An 18,975-nucleotide genomic window follows, 5' to 3' on the forward strand; every position below is an offset into this window, starting at 1 on the left:
AAAGGGTAAAAGATCAGTTTGAGGATCAAATATCTGAGAACTACATTTGTTTGTGATAAGCTTGTTTATAGGGAAAAAAAAATTTGGGGGCATAAGGTAAATAGCCCGGCATTGACCTTAAATATCATTGAACCTTTAGTCTATAAGGTCTTTTTTTTACCCCTTTTATCCTTTGTAACTGGGCAGTTTATAGCAATAACTTCTTTAAAATTAAAACAACAGGTTAAACAATTTCATGCGTCAGAAGTGTTTATAAACTGTATTTATCTTCATCAGGAATGCTCAAAGCCAAGGATTCATAAGATCTGAAACAGTTTTAGAGCTATTTGACCAAACATGACATGAAAATAGCCAAATCCGTCTAAGGTCAACTTTACCTGAGGTAGTTGAAATTGTTTCTTTATAATTTCCAAATTTATAAACGGACCTTTCAATTACTTTTTAGGAGCCAGGACATAGTTTTTCAAAACCCTCCAATGTCCATGTACTGCATTATTCTTTCCTCTCTAGAATTAATTGACTGCAATATTGCTGTCTCCCAAGACCCAAAACTTGACCTTGACTATAAATAGAAAAATAGCTGCACAAGTTGTATGGTAAATGTTTATAAACTCACAATTAATATGCATTAATTTGATTTAGTAGGTAGAAGTGAAGTGCTATAATATTTAACCTAGCCTTAAGGAAATTATATATTTATAAAGTGAAAGTTGAAACACGGGTACCTGAAATGAGGTCAAGATCTGGTGAACCCTGTAAATAGTGGCAACAGTAGTATACCACTGTTCGAAAGTCATAAAGAAAGAGCTGTGTATGCAATCCATGGTTTATAAGTCAACAATAAGATTTCAAGACCAGTTTTTTTCTCAGAATGAGATACCTTTAATATTGAGTCAACTATGTTTGGCGTATAAAATATTGTTCGTCAAAAAGTGTCAACTGACCTTGACCCCATTTTCATCAATCATTGCACAACTTTTTAGCTCACCTGGCTCAAAGGGCCAAGTGATCTTTTCTCATCACTTGGCGTCCGGCGTCGTCATTAACTTTTACAAAAATCTTCTCCTCTGAAACTACTGGGCCAAATTTAACCAAACTTGACCACAATCATCATAGGGTATCTAGTTTAAAAAATGTGTCCAGTGACTTGGCCAACCAACCAAGATGGCAGCCATGGCTAAAAATAAATCATACAGGTAAAATGTAGATTTTGGCTTATATTTCTGAAACCAAAGCATTAAGAGCAAATCTGACAGGGGTAAAATTGTTTATCAGGTCAATATCTATCTACTTCTAAATTTTTAGACAACATGTTGTTGGGTTGCTGCCCCTGAATTGGTAATTTTAAGGAAATTTTGCTGTTTTTGGTTATTATCTTGAATATTATTGTAGATAGAGATAAACTGTAAACAGCAGTAATGTTGAGCAAAGTAAGATCTACAAATAAGTCACCATGACCAAAATGGTCAATTGACCCCCTAAGGAGTTATTGCCATTTATAGTAAATTTTTAACAATGTTTTGTGAATTTTTGTTATTTTTTACAAAAATCTTCTTCTCTGAAACTACTAAGACAAATTTTACCAAACTTGTCCACAATCATCATTAGGGTATTTAGTTTAAAAAATGTGTCTGAAGACCCTGCCTGCGATTCAAGATGGCCGTCATGGCTTACAATAGTACATAGGAATAAATGCAGTTTTTGGGCTCATTTCTCTGAAACCAAAGCATTTAGAGCAAATTTGACTGATATTAAGTTGTTCATTAGGTCAAAATCTATCTGCCCTGAAATTTTCAGACCAATCAGGCAACCCATTGTTGCCCCTGAATTGGTAATTTTAAGAAAATTTTGCAGCTTTTTGGTTATCATCTTGAATTTTATTATAGATAGAGATAAACTGTAATCAGCAATAATGTACAGCAAAGTAAGATCTACAAATAAGTGAAAATGACCAAAATGGTCAATTGACCTCTTCAGGAGTAATTGCCCTTTATAGTCATTTTTTTAAGTTTTCATACATTTTGTTTATTTTTGTAAGTTTTTTACAAAATATTTTCCACTGTAACTACTGGGCCAAGTTCATTATAGATGGAGATAATTGTAAGAAGCAAGAATGTTCAGTAAAGTAAGATCTACAAACACATCACCATCACCAAAACACAATTTTGTCATGAATCCATCTGTGTCCTTTGTTTAATATGAACCTAGACCAAGGTGAGCGACACAGGATCTTTAGAGCCTCTAGTTTTGTTATTAGGTCCGTTTTTAAGTTAAAAAAATAAAACAAGTAATTGATCAATTACATGTTTTTGAAGATTGTAAGGTGTATATAGGGCCGTCTATCAGGGCTCATCTGGTCTTGACCTTATTTTTATGGATCAATAATAATGCTAAGTTTTTGTTATACCTATGGCAAATTAACATTAAAAAGATTTTCAAAACAATTTTCAATAATAACCATGAGGACGAGATATTTCACCATAACAGCTACACTATTTTCCCCTTAACAAAACAGTCCTCCTAAAGACTCAATTTTATCTCTAAAATGCACATAACATTACTTGTAGTAATTTTTATAACTGTATGATAATAAATCAACGTTATGTATTTTTGTTATCTAGTATGTAGGTCTTTCTTTCGAAGTTAAAGATGGTATGTAAATTGTATTTAAAACATCCTGTTTATACTATCTTACACTGTCATCATTTATGGACGAAACTCTTTATAACAAATTATTGAAGAGGGAAACACTATCTCTGGTAGGACTTTGATGTAATTGATGTATCTTCATAACATATTGGTCGACTTAAAGATTTATAGATTTCTAAAAACTATCAATGAATTACTTTGTTTATTTTTGTTTTTCTTACTTATTCATCATTGTCGAACTTGCACCAATTAAAAAAATCATATGCTGTCCGCGAGATTAGTACTCCCAAGATTGGTCTATAAATATGTAAGCCAGCTAAATACAAATTATTACCTTCACCTGAATTTTGCAAAGGTAAAATAGTGACATTCCCTAAATGATAATGAAAGTGTTGATGTTCTTTCAGTGTGAAACGTAAAGTGAATTACATCATAGATTGGGGAAAGTTTTTATTGAGAAAACTAACAACTTCTTTTCACCATGGCAATAAATGTTGTTGGACTGGTTGTGCTGTTATTGTTTTATATTGTGATTTGATTGTTGGTGTTGTGGCCGCTCGTCGTAAGAAAATGTCCACCAAAGTAACAGCAATGGAATCGTCCATTGTGGCAGGCAGAGACCTTAATACTGTTGTTGGAATTTTTACTGTAACAGGTAAATATTATCAGTACACTGGACACTATATATGGGGGCTATATTGTAATTACCTAATTCGTCTGTCCGTCCGTCGTCGGTTAGTCCAACAAACATTGTTCTCGTAACGTCTCACCAGAATGACCTCATATTAAGTCAGCATCTTGACAGTGATAAGCTGTAACATATATCTACTTTCTGTAGTGTATCGATTTGCAAATTACAAAGTCGAGTTGCGCATACAAGCTGGAGTTTAACTATCTATAAACCAGATTATAACATAGCATTTTCAATGGAGATAGTGTCACATAATCCAATGGTAAATAACGTATCATTTTGTCAGTTTATATGGATTTCCCCTTTTTATACGACCGCAAAAATTGAAAATTTTTTCGTCGTATATTGCTATCACGTTGACGTCGTCGTCGTCGTCGTCCAAATACTTTTAGTTTTCGCACTCTAACTTTAGTAAAAGTGAATAGAAATCTATGAAATTTAAACACAAGGTTTATGACCATAAAAGGAAGGTTGGTATTGATTTTGGGAATTTTGGTCCCAACAGTTTAGGAATAAGGGGCCCAAAGGGTCCAAAATTAAACTTTGTTTGATTTCATCAAAAATTGAATAATTGGGGTTCTTTGATATGCCGAATCTAACTGTGTATGTAGATTCTTAATTTTTGGTCCCGTTTTTAAATGGGTCTACATTAAGGTCCAAAGGGTCCAAAATTAAACTAAGTTTGATTTTGACAAAAATTGAATCCTTGGGGTTCTTTGATATGCTGAATCTAAAAATGTACTTAGATTTTTTATTATTGGTCCAGTTTTCAAGTTGGTCCAAATCGGGGTTCAAAATTAAACTTTGTTTGATTTCATCAAAAATTGAATAAATGGGGTTCTTTGATATGCCAAATCTAACTGTGTATGTAGATTCTTAATTTTGGCCCTGTTTTCAAATTGGTATACATTAAAGTCCAAAGGGTCCAAAATTAAACTTAGTTTGATTTTAACAAAACTTGAATTCTTTGGGTTCTTTGATATGCTGAATCCAAACATGTACCTAGATTTTTGATTATGGGCCCAGTTTTCAAATTGGTCCAAATCAGGATCCAAAATAATAATATTAAGTATTGTGCAATAGCAAGAAATTTTCAATTGCACAGTACTCAGCAATAACAAGAAATCTTCAATTGCACAGTATTGTGCAATAGCAAGAAATTTTCAATTGCACAGTATTGCGCAATAGCAAGAAATCTTCAATTGCACAGTATTGTGCAATAGCAAGTATTTTCAATTGCACAGCATTGCGCAATAGCAAGAAATATCTAATTGCACAATTTCAATTGGAGTTATCTTTCTTTGTCCAGAATAATAGTTGAATCAACTTAAATCATTGTTTTATACAATATACAATGTATATTCACTTTTACTACCAACTGATAAATTAAAACAATCTTTACCATTCAGTGATAACAAGCACTTTTTTTACATTTTAATATTTTATGATGTATTTAAATGAGTAATTATTGTTGCAAACTCCATTAGAAATTTGAATTTGGAAATTTTAAGTTTATTAGACCACATTCATTCTGTGTCAAAAACCTATGCTGTGTCAACTATTTAATCACAATCCAAATTAAGAGCTGAATCCAGCTTGAATGTTGTGTCCGTACTTGCCCCAACCGTTCAGGGTTCAACCTCTGCGGTCGTATAAAGCGGCGCCCTGCGGAGCATCTGGTTGAATTATCTTGGAGTTCGATATTTTTTATATTTTTATGTTCCTTTGAAATGTCAAGCAAAGAATAGGTTCTGATCTACTATGTTTGGTTGACAAATAACAACTGAATTGTCTTACTCCATCGACCAAGCTCTGGTTTGTTGATCAAAATGATCACCCTTCTTGATTGACAATTCTAATTGCACTAGGAATGTGACCCATATTGAGATAAGCTGTACCTCTGTTGATGATAACATATGTAACACAAACAATATGTTTATAGTAGCAGACGATGTTTTAATAATAACATTTTCAGTTTTAAAGTGTTATACAGAAAAATAAATCACAATACAAGTCAAATTATGATAAATACACAAAGAAGGATTATGTCCACAGCATTAATTTGTTTCTCAGTTTTAATCTGTAGTCTTCAATTTTCTGAAATAAAAAATAACCTCTATATAGATATAACTCAAAATAGTAATAGATGACTCATTTACAATGTTGTGAATTGAAAGATTTATTTGAAATATTTAGTGTATACAGATAGTAAAAATACCAACAGTAGCAGAATCTCATGGTATCAGATTATGGTGACAGATTTATTGTTTTAGTTAATTTGTGAAATTAGAGATGCTAGATAGGTAACGCCTACAGTTTAAAAACAAGGCAGTTTGTCGCTGGAATAGTCTATACAACGCCTAATATTGTTAGGTCAGCCTTATGCTGAACAAAATCTCTTTTAGAATTACGGACGTCTATTATATTAGCAATTAAAAACTAGATTTATGATAAATGTGAATGTGCCTACAGGAGATAATGGAGACTCCGAGTAGAGATTTATAAAATACCACTTTCTCGCCTTTTGCAACTGACATTTTTAAGAGAACACATGTTACGGATCTCAGTTTAAACCCTATATATATATATATATATATTATAATTGGGCATCTTTAAATTGTCAACAATATTTCACATTACTAGTAAAAGAAACCAAGAAAGTCGATCCTTTTGTTTCATAGTGATTAAGATTATAACATTATGTTGACTGTTGTACCCTATTTTTAACAGTTTTACCTTTTATGCGTCTGTCATACAAATGAAAGGTTTAGCAGGCTATAAAATCAGGTTTAATTCACCATGTTATTCATAATTAAATGCCTGTACCAAGTTAGGAATAAGACAGTTGATATCCATTCGTGTGATTTGATTTTGCCATTTGATTAGAGAATTTCCGTTTTGAGTTCATGACTTTTCGGATTTTACTTTTTTTTTACACCAGATCAATGTCATTATCAAGAATAGGACACAATATGTAAAATTAAAGATCAGACGGCACTATACTTATATTTAGAAACTGGTTAACCAAGGGTCAACATTGTAAAGTTAAAGTCATCTCTGCAAACGATTCACGGACATCGGCATCATTTATTAAACCATAATGAAATATCTGAATTTATAACATCACTGAATATGAATCATTTAGTTGGAATTAGTCATGGGTAACACGAAAGATACCACAAGTGGAGTTGGAACTTCCTACCATTCTTAAGCATCTAAGTCGTGCGTTCGTTTGATGTGTTTTATCATTTGATTTGGGACTTTCCGTTTTGAATTTTCCTCGGAGTTCAGTATTTTTGTGATTTTACTTTTCTTTTATCGAGTTTGTGTTTCTCAATCTTTACTTTTGTGTGTAGTGGTTTTTTTCTGTATCGACTTTCTGTTTGGATCATGTTTTTTTTCTGTTTTATTCGGCTAATGATTTTTTATCGTCCGATGGTATCTTTTTATACGACTCTGCACCGTCCATGGTCATGTGTATTGAAGAAAGTAAACTACATGTATCATCGATAAAACAAGATTTCAAATATGTTTTATTATGCTCTTTTCGTTTAATAGCCACAACAGTGGGTGGAGGCTATATAAATGGAACAGCAGAATCCATAGCAACCAGTGGTCTTGTATGGACCTTAGCACCATTTGGTATATTTATTGGACTCATTTTAGGTAGTATATTATTTTTGTTTAGCAAAATCTTTAACAGTATGAACAATGTTGCGATCTCGTTTAAACTTTTTGTGACACAGATGTTCCATAACGTTCTACAAAATCATGATGGCGTCCGTAACATTTCGATAAAGTACTTAAGCTATACCTTTTGGAACCGTTGATGCAATAGTTCCGTTGAAAGCAAAGAAATTATATTAAGGAACTAATGGTAGGAAACACAAGTCATACAGTATCAATTGGCATTAAAAACTTCTTATAATGGTGTGATTTGAATGTTGGTACAAGATATGGAAAAGTTTGTAATTGAAATCTATTTAGTAGTAAAGTTTATTTGGCAACCTTGTTCTCATCTGACTTCCTCAATGTCAATTTCTAAATAGAAGTCAAATTATGAAGTAGACCTAGCTGTATCTGTTTTTTTTTTTGTTTTTTTTTATTCATTTTAAGTTCAACGGAATAAGTGTTTTCAAAATAATTAACAAAGTGTAAAATATTGTGTGTAAGGACATCGTCTATATATCGGAAAATGACTCGAATTTCGCCACACAGAAATGGAATGTCCACAAAGAGAAATATAATCAAAATATGAAGCAGTCTTTCTGTATCTGTGGTATCGTGTATTTCAAAATTATTGGGATAGATGCAGTCAACAAAGTAACACAACTCTGAATAATTCAGTAAACGAATATTATTTACTAGAACACACCCGTGATATCGCGGGTCTGTGACTGAATTAAAGTATATAACTATGCGTAAGCCTTATTTTAGTATTGGTATTGTCATCTGATAAAGTCATGCCGATTATAAGATGCACAGTTTTCTCTGCTTTCAAAATCTTTCTGTTTGAACCCGTCGACCTTGAACTTATCAATTATTGGTATTATTAATTATTTAGAAAACAAAAGGGTCTGGACAGGAATATTTTTTAATCAACAGCATTATCCTATATAAAGTATAAATAAAATTCTTTGATTCGCTGTTTTACGTCATTCCGGCTACCAAATTGAAAACTGTACCTATACGCCTTATTTTAATCCAGATTTTTAGTATTCGTATTCACGGTATTGTCATCTTAGAAATTCATACTGATTAAAATACTACAATCGAGAACAATGTGACAATGATTGATTTTAGTAGTGTCAACACTCTGAATATGACCCGTGTATATAGCAAAATCCTAAATTCACCGTTTGGTGGTGCGCCTGTCAGATGCGTAACGTATATATAAGGTAATAGGTAACAGATGAATATACTATTGGTATCGGTATCGGATTCGACCCGGAACTTGTTTATTATTGGCAATATTATTATGTGGAAAACAAAAGGGTCTGGAATGGTGTAATTTTTAATCAACACCATTGTCCTATATTAGCTATATATAAAGTTGAATTCTTTGATTTTTCGTTTTTACCCCCATGACGGCTGACAAATTGGACCTCGTTATTTTAGTATTATAGATATAACAGATTGCAAATGAATATAAAATAAGATTGATTTATTTTTTTCTTGTGGAGCCATGTATGCACTCTTCCTAAAACCCAGTTTTCATAGCTAAAACATATATGCTAATATTATAGGAATAGATTTCGTAGAGCATTTGGCAAACCAAGCAATCTACCTTTCTTTTTTCGCTTTTAATCCATTGTCTGGAATCATCTTCACCTGAAACTGTTATTATTATTTTATAGTTATGTTTCCAGTTTATTGACTTTGTTTCAAGAACTGTTGGCCTTCTGGTGCCGTTGGACATTTACTCCCGACTGCCTGCAGTCGTACTTGGTAACTGTTATGTGAAAGGTTGTCTATTGGAGAATTTCAATCATATAATGCACCCTTTTCCTGCTGTCAAAATATATTAAAAAAAATGTGTCGAACAGTTTTTGATCATCTACGAACAAGTACGTCAGACACATTAAATATTGTTCTGTATTTTGAAATATTATATTCAATTTGCCTTTGACTTCTTTTCTCCATTGGACGTCTATCAAATAATTATCAATCAACAAATCAATTAAAACCCATTTCTTCTTTAGAACGTATTCTTATTATGCAAATAGTTTTGTAAATAAGAGGCAACAGTAGTTAGATACTCTAGATGGTTGCACATATAATACGTCAAATCTAGCGTATGCCCTATTTGGGAGCACTTGCGATATCGATCTAGTTGTCTTTGTTTTTAGTTTCTGTTTCATTTAAGTTATTTCATATCTTCATTATTCGTATAGTACTTTTCAACAGGTGGTTTGTTGTTTGCCAAGAAAATGAGGGACCATAATTACCTGACCATGTTGGACCCTTGTCAAGAGGTATATGGTAATACTTTGGTGTTTATGGTGTACCTTGCATCCTTATGTGGAGATGTTTTTTGGACTGCATCCATTTTATCAGCGTTAGGTAAGGTAGTTTAAGAACTATTTCCCTAATGATACAGACACATCAGAAATTGATTTATGACTATTATGACAGTTTATAAATCTTTTACTGATTTAGTTGTTCACTAAGCTAGAATTATTATAAGGCACCATGATCTTTGTTAAATGCATATTAAAGAAAATAAAGAGACATGCTAATAAATGCTTCGATCCCTCCTTTGTTGCTGTCATAGAGCTATGAAACCAGGTAAATTCATCATTTCCTATATACACAAATGCTTTATCATGTCAGGAATATGATTAATGTTTTCCATTCGTTTGATGTATTTTGAACTTTTGAATTTACCATTTCATAAGAGACGTTCCTATTTGAATTTTTGTTGGGGTTTGGTTGTTGTGTAATTTAACTTTTTGGACGAGTATAGATATATTTCTATTCTATTCTATTTTCCACTTTTCAAACTATAACAAGGACATCTACCTTTCGACTGATTATATACCAGAAGACTCATTGCACTTTGTTTTAACTGTTATACATGTTCCACATGCTTCTTTTTTTATGAAAAAGTTTCATTTTATTTGTGAATGTTATCTCTACCAATACGAGAGGGAAAAATTTAATGATGACATTGTTAATATTGTACCATGTTTTGGTAATTTAGTTAATTTTGATAAATTTATATATTAAATGAACTGTTTGGAAACTGATGTTCTCAGCAGATTTCTTATATCCATATCCAATTTATTTTGATTAGAAATTCTTCAGTGGGAATAACTGCATACTATTGAAGTGGGTGTTTTGTCTACAATTGTTTGTTATAAGTGTCACAATTGTTGTCTCTTTATGTTTTATTTTTGTTTTGTTTTTCTATGTTTTTTATGTATTGTATTTATGTATGATCCTTTTGTACTGGATTTTATACTGAATAAAATTAGTGAGCTAGTTAGTTAGTTACTAAAAGAACAAGAACAAACTTTCAATTAAAAGTCAATTGTTCATGAACAATTGAAAGGTCTTTCCTTTTCCCTTTTATTGATAGTCTTGTTAGTTAAAAAAATAATATTGTTGCTAAGGACTTTTTATGTTCATAACAAGTGGTTGTTAAGGACAAAAATCATTCCAAAGGATAATAATATTACTTCAAGTATTATGAATGTGATATGCACTATTCATAGTCTTTAAAGTTAAAAAAATAAGTGATTGCTAAGGACTTATATGTCGTTGCTAGGGACAAAAATGTCATTTCCAGTATTAAAAAAAATACATATTTATATTATTCATAGCCTTCTAAGTTCAAAAATATAAGGTTGGTAAGGTGTTTTATGTCGTTGCTAGGGACCTTGAACTCTGACCTTGACCTAACTTAATAGATCTTATTATGCTGAACATTTTTGCAATTCAAAGTGTCTTTCTATCTCTAACCTCTTTTGAGTTATAAGCAAAAAACCATCACCCGAAAAACAGTTTTGGTGCCCTAGGTCCATGATAGTTGGTCCAATAATTTTGGACTCGCATAACAAATGTTTATCTCGACAAGATACACATTTTCTCCGTTACATTTTATCAGCCATCTTTTACGGTTATTGAGTAAATTCGATAACAAGCTTAGGTTAAAATCTAGGTCATGACCTTGACCTTAGGTCAATTTTCATGGTCACGTGAATTGATGATCATTGGTGAAGATCCTAGGTGGCTACAACTTACGGTTTTTGAGTTTGAGTGGCCAACCGACATTTGTTAATTTTCAAAGGTGCATAACCCTACCAATTAGTGGTTAAATCTTCTCGATCCAATGTAACGAAGAACCAGGGTCTGCTCCTGAACAAATTCCACCCTTCGTTTTTTTCTACCTATTATGGTTATGGAGTTAGAATGATAACAAGGTTTTCGGTGTTAGGGGAGATAACCGCTATAAAGGAAATGTTACGGGATTGTGCCATAACCACAAGATAGCTTTTGGTCAACCGATACTAGATACCTAATATCATTTTAACATGTCGGGTACTTTTTTTGGGAAAAGTCGTTAAAGTTTGGCGGAAAGAATAATAATAATAATCAGAAGAAATACAGTAAGGTCTTTCTTTATAGAAAAAGGAAAGACCTTAGTTAGCTTACGATAGATTAATCACATTTGAATTATGACTTTTTCAAATAGTATTGTCTTTGCAATTTTAGGGACAAGCTTAAGTGTGATTGTCAATATTCCTCTGACTGTTGCTATAGTCACATCTTCAGCAGTAACTATAATTTACACCATGATTGGTCAGATGATTTCTGTAGCGTATACCGATATAGTGCAACTACTATTTATTACATTTGGATTGGTAAGAACATTTTCAGCAACTTAATTAATTATGTCCTATCTTCAACATTCTTAAACCATTTGAACAGACTCTGCATGCTTTGAAAATACGTAGGAACAACCCATTATGTGTTATCTTTGCTATTTATTATTCATATTATATATAACGTGAAGGTTTTCAGTCCCATAGTGTAATAAATATCCAATAAATGTAAACATTGTTTAAACATAATATATATGTGCGAAATTCTTTTGAAAAGTATTTGCAATTGCAAGATTTCGTATACATTAATAACAGGAATGATCTGATAACATTATGTATATCAAAATTTCCGTTTAAGGTTCTCAGTTTGCCATTTATACTGACCAATGAGAATGTTGGAGACATAAGCAACTCTGCTGATACCTGGGGGGTTGGAACTTTTGATATTTCATTTGCTGGTCAGTGGTGGGATCTCTTTGTTGCCATGGTAAGATTAAATACTAGAAGCATTTTACATAGAGTTCTTGAATGCAAAAAAATATGTATCCATTAAAAAGCTTATTGATATTCGCAATATTTATTGTCTTATGTCAATAGTTAGTTTGTCATTGGTTAAAACTTTTCACTTCTGTGCTGACATGAATTATCATTGATATGGTCATATTTATAAATTAACTGTTTACAAAACCTTTAATTTTTTGAAAAACTAACTAAGGCTTTTCTATTTCAGGAATAGATTACCTTAGCTGTATTTGGCAAAACTTTTAAGAATTTTGGTCCACAATGCTCTTCAACTTCGTACTTCATTAGGCCTTTAAAACTTTTCGGATTCGAGCGTCACTGATGAGTCTTTTGTAGACGAAACGCGCGTCTGACGTAAATACTAAATTCAACCCTGGTATCTATGATGAGTTTATTTAGTAGTGTTAAAGTCATGTTTTATTACTCTCCAATAATGCTAACAAGTACTGGTCAATGCTTAAAAGTAAGCAGTATGTTGATTTTCAAAAGTAATCTTCTTCCAGCATTTTTTACCAAGATCAAAATTTACGCGTACTAGCATCATTAAGTCATGCTAAATTACTGAAATCTTCACAATTTTAGCATTTTAGTTAAATTTTAGACGGTGTCCGTCTGAAATGAAAGTGGCCGCATTCGTGTTCATTCATAATATGAAAATATAAGTTGTGTTTGATGATAATACATAATATATATAAAGGTTAAGGATGAACACGGATGCGGCCACTTTCATTTTTGACAAAAACCCTCTGAAAAGTGACGTTTTTTTTGGCATATTTGGTAGATGTTGCATATTTAAGCTTGAGCGTTTTTAATGACGAAGTCAGTTAAAATCGTTCACATAAACTAATCGAATCAATTGAAATATAAAAAGTGTCCCAACACATTCGTTAGATGAACCTGTAATTTGAGGCCAAAATCGGCCCTTACCGGACCTACTCCTTTTCATAAGACAAAGACATCAACCTCTAAACACTTATGCAAATGAGAAAATACTGGCCCATAAGGATATTCCATGTAAAGTAATAGATACCGTATGTAAAGTTTTTATTCATCTTCACTGAATATATAAATGAAACTGTATGGGGAAAAAAAATCGAAATGATGTCTTTATCAGTAAGGCAGCATCAAAACAGTTAAGATAACACCCATCACGGTCTCACCTGATTACAGATGGGTCGCCCTTGTTAGCTGTGACGATGAACTTTCTCAAAATCTAGTATATTTTTTGTAGACACTGGGAACGATTCCATGGCAGTCATACTTCCAGAGAGTACTATCAGTGAGGTCAGGAAGGCAGGCCCAGATCTTGTCTGTGGTTGGAGCTAGCAGTGCAGTTATTCTTGTGATTCCATCTGTGATTATAGGAGCTGTGGCTACAAATGCAGGTAGTATATCTCTAGAATTTGAGAATTAAATTCTAACAACATACCAGTTATATTTGTTATTCTCATCGGATTTTGTCAAATCTATTAAATACTATCGTTTGTAGTTGTAAATCTCATTTTTTTCTGTTGTTTTCGTGTGTTATGGTAAATATCATTAATCACTCAGTTCATTTATTAGATTTTAGTTTGTGTCAACTAAGTTTATACGATATATTTGGTTTACAGTTTGGTTCAGAAGAAACACCGACAAAGCTAGATAATACAATTAGTTATCTAATTACTACCACAATTTGATATTATTGTAATTTTCATTGTTATTAATAAATGTTATATCAATATTACAAATCTAATCTTGAATTCGATCCTAGATCCATCCTATTTTGGGGAATTTTCAAATGTGACGTCACTTTGTGCGTTGATAGCTTTGGCTAACTCGGCTGTAAATTTTTATGAGCTGGTTTAGGACTTAGTAGTCACCACTTCAGTTTTTATCATGTATATCTATTATAAAGTCATTTTATAAAAATTTACTGTTTACAAAAGTAAGAATTATTCTAAATAATAAGGATGTTCTTATCCAAGGCGGAAGCCCCAAGCCGTATTAGGCACAACTTTTTTGAACTGTTGGTCCTCAGGTAGCAATACACAGTTAGGAAAAAAACTTAAAATTGACACTCAAAATTTTTAAACACCCTCTTTCCTTTCCTTTCTAACAAATAAGGCTTAATATTTGTGTTATGCATGTACATATTCATAGAAAGAGAATCTTCTATAGATTTGATTTCTAATGGTCATAATGGTGAAGTATAATCACTTTTGGATGTAACCATGGCAACAATCTGCATTTCTTTGATACAAAATATTGCAAAAAGGGGGGGGGGGGGGGGGGGTGTGAACATGTCACAAAGTCTCCAAAATTTTGTCCAAAGGAAAGTTTCAATCAATTACAGTGGTACCTTTCCTGAAACCATAGGTTTATATATATCTATCAAGAGGTCCAAAACAATCATATGAATTTCTGCTCGTTTTTTCATAAAATTGAATTGAAAAGATCGAGCGGAAAATCTTTGTTGATAAACACTACAATAATTTATGGGCCTATGGGCGGTACAGATAAGATAATACGGACTGTCAAACAGATAAATGGCATATAGAACATGCTAAAACAATCTAAATCTTCATATAAACCCACTAAGAAGGCTATATTATTCTTCAATCATCTAAAAATCAATGTTATCGTGCAAAAACTTTCATATTTAAAAAATTCACTATGGCCATAATGCGAAACTAAACTTCTAACTATGTATTGCTACCTCAGTGCTCTTCAACTTTGTACTTGTTTTGGCTTTCGAACTTTTTTCATCTAAGCGTCACTGGTTAGTCTTGTGTGGATGAAACACGCGTATTAAATTATTCGTATGTTTCTCTGTCCTATATGTTCTCCCATTTATTTGTACTGCAGTCCTGTCATGTAATGTTGTCATTTTAATGTTATATTTAACATTGCCATAAAAGCGGGAGGTTTTGGCATGCCACAAAACCAGGTTCAACCCACCATTTTTTTTTATTAAAATGTCCTGTACCAAGTCAGTAAAATGGCCATTGTTATATTATAATTCGTTTCTGTGTATGTAACAATTAATGTTGTGTTTCTGTTGTGTCGTAGTTCTTCTCTTATATTTGATGTGTTTCCCTCAGTTTTAGTTTGTAACCCGATTTTTTTTTTCAATCGATATATGAATTTGGAACAGCGGTATATACTGTTGCCTTTATTAAACCAAACTCTTGTTAGTGAAATACGCACATAACACAAAACAAAACAAGAAAAGCATTAAGGTGTAGCATAAAATAAACTTTGACGAGTTTCCTGACTTTAAATGAATATGAGGCAGTGTTACACAATATTTTAAAATGTAATTCCAACCTATTTCAATCTCTATCAGTAAAAATCTATTTAAAGATTGGAATAAAACAAGTCTTGGACAGTCACCTATGGATCTGAACCAGGGCAGTATGGTACTTCCCCTAGTTTTACAGAATTTTACACCAAATGTTGTAGCAGTGATTGGTATGTATTAATTACAGAAACCACTTACATTTATGTTTTGGGATTATAAATATGTATAGAACTCAAAGGAATACAAACCTTCAAACGTTTAGGGCAACAGTTGGCACTTATTATGTGACGTAGAAAGCGAACATAAACTAACACTAAAACGTAAATGCACGAAAAAGGTGAACTCTATGGAAAATTCAAAACGGGAAGTCCCTAATCAAATGGTTAAATCAAAAACTCAAACACACCAAACGAATGGGTAACAACTGTAATATGACGAAATATGACGAAAATGGTTAGTTCATCTTGTTTTTATAGCTAGCTAAACCTCTAACTTGTATGAGAGTCGCATAAAATTCCACTATATTGACAACGATGTGTGAACAAAATAAACAGACATAATAGGCAAATATGTCAAAATAAGGGTACAACAGTCAACATCGTGTTATGTTCTTAACCACTATAAAAACAAACATATGTGAAAAAGAGGCACAAAAGGCATATAATAAAAGCTTATTAGAAAAAATGAAAGACACGAATATAATAGCGCAATAACACAATGGCGGGATGTATAAGTACAGAGCCACATCATGTTTCAAAGAAACACAAAAAGGCATTTAGACAAATCACTTTGGCTAAAATGAAAGACAAGAATACAAAATTTTACCATAGAACAATAAAACAATGACGAGATGTATAAGTACAGAGCCACATTAAATAGATATCATCCAAAACAGACTAAACGGTAAAGGAATATTCGTAAAGACAAATAAAAGAAAACAATAGCACGTTATTAAAGTGATACAATACGTCAGTACCAAGAATCTATACTTCAAGACCATCGAGTATTATTTGAGAAGTTGATACAAAATATTTATCAACATGGTCTTGGTACCTTACGATGAATTTAAAAAGAAAAAAGGATGATTAGTTCGTTGGCAAACCCCTGGTTAATGTTTATATGTTTTCATGTTTATATGTTTTTTTTACACTACATACGCTTAAATTTTAAACAATGGTGTCATTTTAATGTTATATTTCACAGGGCATAAAAGAGGGAGAATTGGCATGCCACAAAACCAGGTTCAACCCACCATTTTTTCCTTTAAAAATGTCCTGTACCAAGTCAGGAATATGGCCATTGTTATATTATAGTTCGTTTCTGTGTGTGTTACATTTAAACGTTGTGTTTCCGTTGTGTCGTTTGTTTTCTCTTATTTTTTAGTGTAAATTCACATTACTATAAAACGTGTCACGGTACTTATCTATCCCAAATTCATTTTATATTTGTTATTCTCATAGGATTTTGTCTAATGCTTAGTCCGTTTCTGTGTGTGTTACATTTGAATGTTGTGTCGTTGTTCTCCTGTTACATTTAATGCGTTTCCCTCAGTTATAGTTTGTTACTCCGATTTTGTTTTTTGTCCATGGATTTATGAGTTTTGAACAGCGGTATACTACTGTTGCCTTTATTCATCAACATGCTGTGCACACACTGGAATGTTGTACACAGTCTATGTAGGGGCTCCAAGCTCTTGTATACCGAATAAGTTGGGAAATGCATTTCTCCATCCCACAAATTTTAACCATTTGATACTATAGGCAAGATTCATACTTTATTTTTTATACTTTTGTATTTTTTTCAAAAAGAAAGAATCCACTGTCGGAAAAGATTAACAGCTTCTTTTGTGGTGATCTCATCTCTTTTTATATAACTACATAGTTCACAACCTTAAAAAAAAGTGAATAAGAATTGCTTGACATAAAAATATGGTAGTACTGCCAATGCACAATGAGACAACTTTCCTCCAGATTCCAAATAACGTGGAAGTAAGCAACTATAAGTCAACGTTCGTCTTTCAACAAGGCCATACCGAATCAGTCAGGGCATAAGAAAATGCGAAACATTTTAAATAAGGATACCATCTGTCCGATATATGCTAAGATAATAAATGAAAAGGAAATACGACAAACAAACACAGTGATTTTAATACGTGGGTTATAAAGCATATGTGGAGTCTGTGAAAAAATCGTTTACCAGGTTTCAACTAATTACCAAATTATTTAACAGGTCTAGGAGCAATTTCTGCTGCAGTAATGTCATCTATGGACAGTTCCATTTTAGGATCAAGTTCAATGTTTACATACAATATTTATGCTCAACTGTTAAGAACCAAGGTAGGATATTCACCATGATTTTTTTTATATGTTTATACGCTTAATTTTTAAACAATGGTTTATTGCAGATGTAAAAATAAAATATGTTTTATAGTTTGCTTCGAAGCCATTCTAGGTTGCAACAGAAAAAGGACCCGAACATTGATATTGAAAATAATTTTGGGAAATTGAAATGTTTTAGACTTGCATAACAAAATAAGGATTGATGTGAATTTAGGTGTTACATAATATTTGAGTTGCTGTCAATTAACAATTGAAAATTAATATGATATAATTTTTAACCTATTTGGTTTTGTTTGCTCCTCAGGCATCTGACAGTGAGTTACTGTGGATACAGAGGTTAGCCATTTTATTTGTTGGATCCTTGGCAACAGTCATATCTATATTTGTTCCAATTGTGTACGGATTATTTATCTTAGCAGCCGACATTGTTTTTGTGATTGTACTGCCCCAGTTATTATGTGCTGTACATTTTAAATGGACGAACAGTTATGGTGCTATTGTAGGATACCTCGTGAGTGTGACATTACGGATCGGTGCAGGAGAACCTACCATCAACTTGCCAGCATTTATTTTTTATCCTGACTATGATGTCGAAACTGGACAAAACTTTCCATTTCGAACATTTGCCTTTGTAACTTCTGTACTGTGTAATGTTATAGTTTCCATAGTTACAAGATATTCACAGAAAATTGAGAAGTCTAAGACTAAATATAATGTGTCGAAAGCCAGTGGATCAAAGAGTAATAAACATATCTTAAAATTACAAACATTGAACGGACAATGAAACTGAATAAGAATCTTATATATATATATATATGTTAGATTTTGATATTAATTGTTGTACATATTAATCATCAATTGAGTGAATAAATTATTAATCTTATTCTTATGAATTTGAAATTATCTCGTAAATTATATTGAAAGTAAAATAATAAAAAAAAACTGATATAAACTTTGAAAACTTCCAAACTGAGATGGTCAAAATAGCCTCATACCCAATAAATTCTATGCTAATTATGCAAGACATTTTAAAATAAGAAAGATTAACTATCAACACAACATATCTCTAATAGTAATACAGTTTATTCATTGCTAAAATGACAATGCACATTAGTTGTACGAGGTTTTCTTTTCCAAAAAGTTGAACCTTTATTTCCTACCTCA

General features: G+C 32.1%; 1 pseudogene; it reads left to right on the forward strand.

Annotated features, from left to right (window-relative positions):
* The first annotated feature begins 2,986 nt into the window (after positions 1-2,986).
* On the forward strand, positions 2,987-18,621 carry LOC139505108 (high affinity choline transporter 1-like; annotated as a pseudogene).
* The last annotated feature ends 354 nt before the right edge of the window (positions 18,622-18,975 follow it).

This window comes from Mytilus edulis, unplaced genomic scaffold, assembly GCF_963676685.1.
Source record: "Mytilus edulis unplaced genomic scaffold, xbMytEdul2.2 SCAFFOLD_1750, whole genome shotgun sequence".
Lineage (NCBI taxonomy): Eukaryota > Metazoa > Mollusca > Bivalvia > Mytilida > Mytilidae > Mytilus > Mytilus edulis.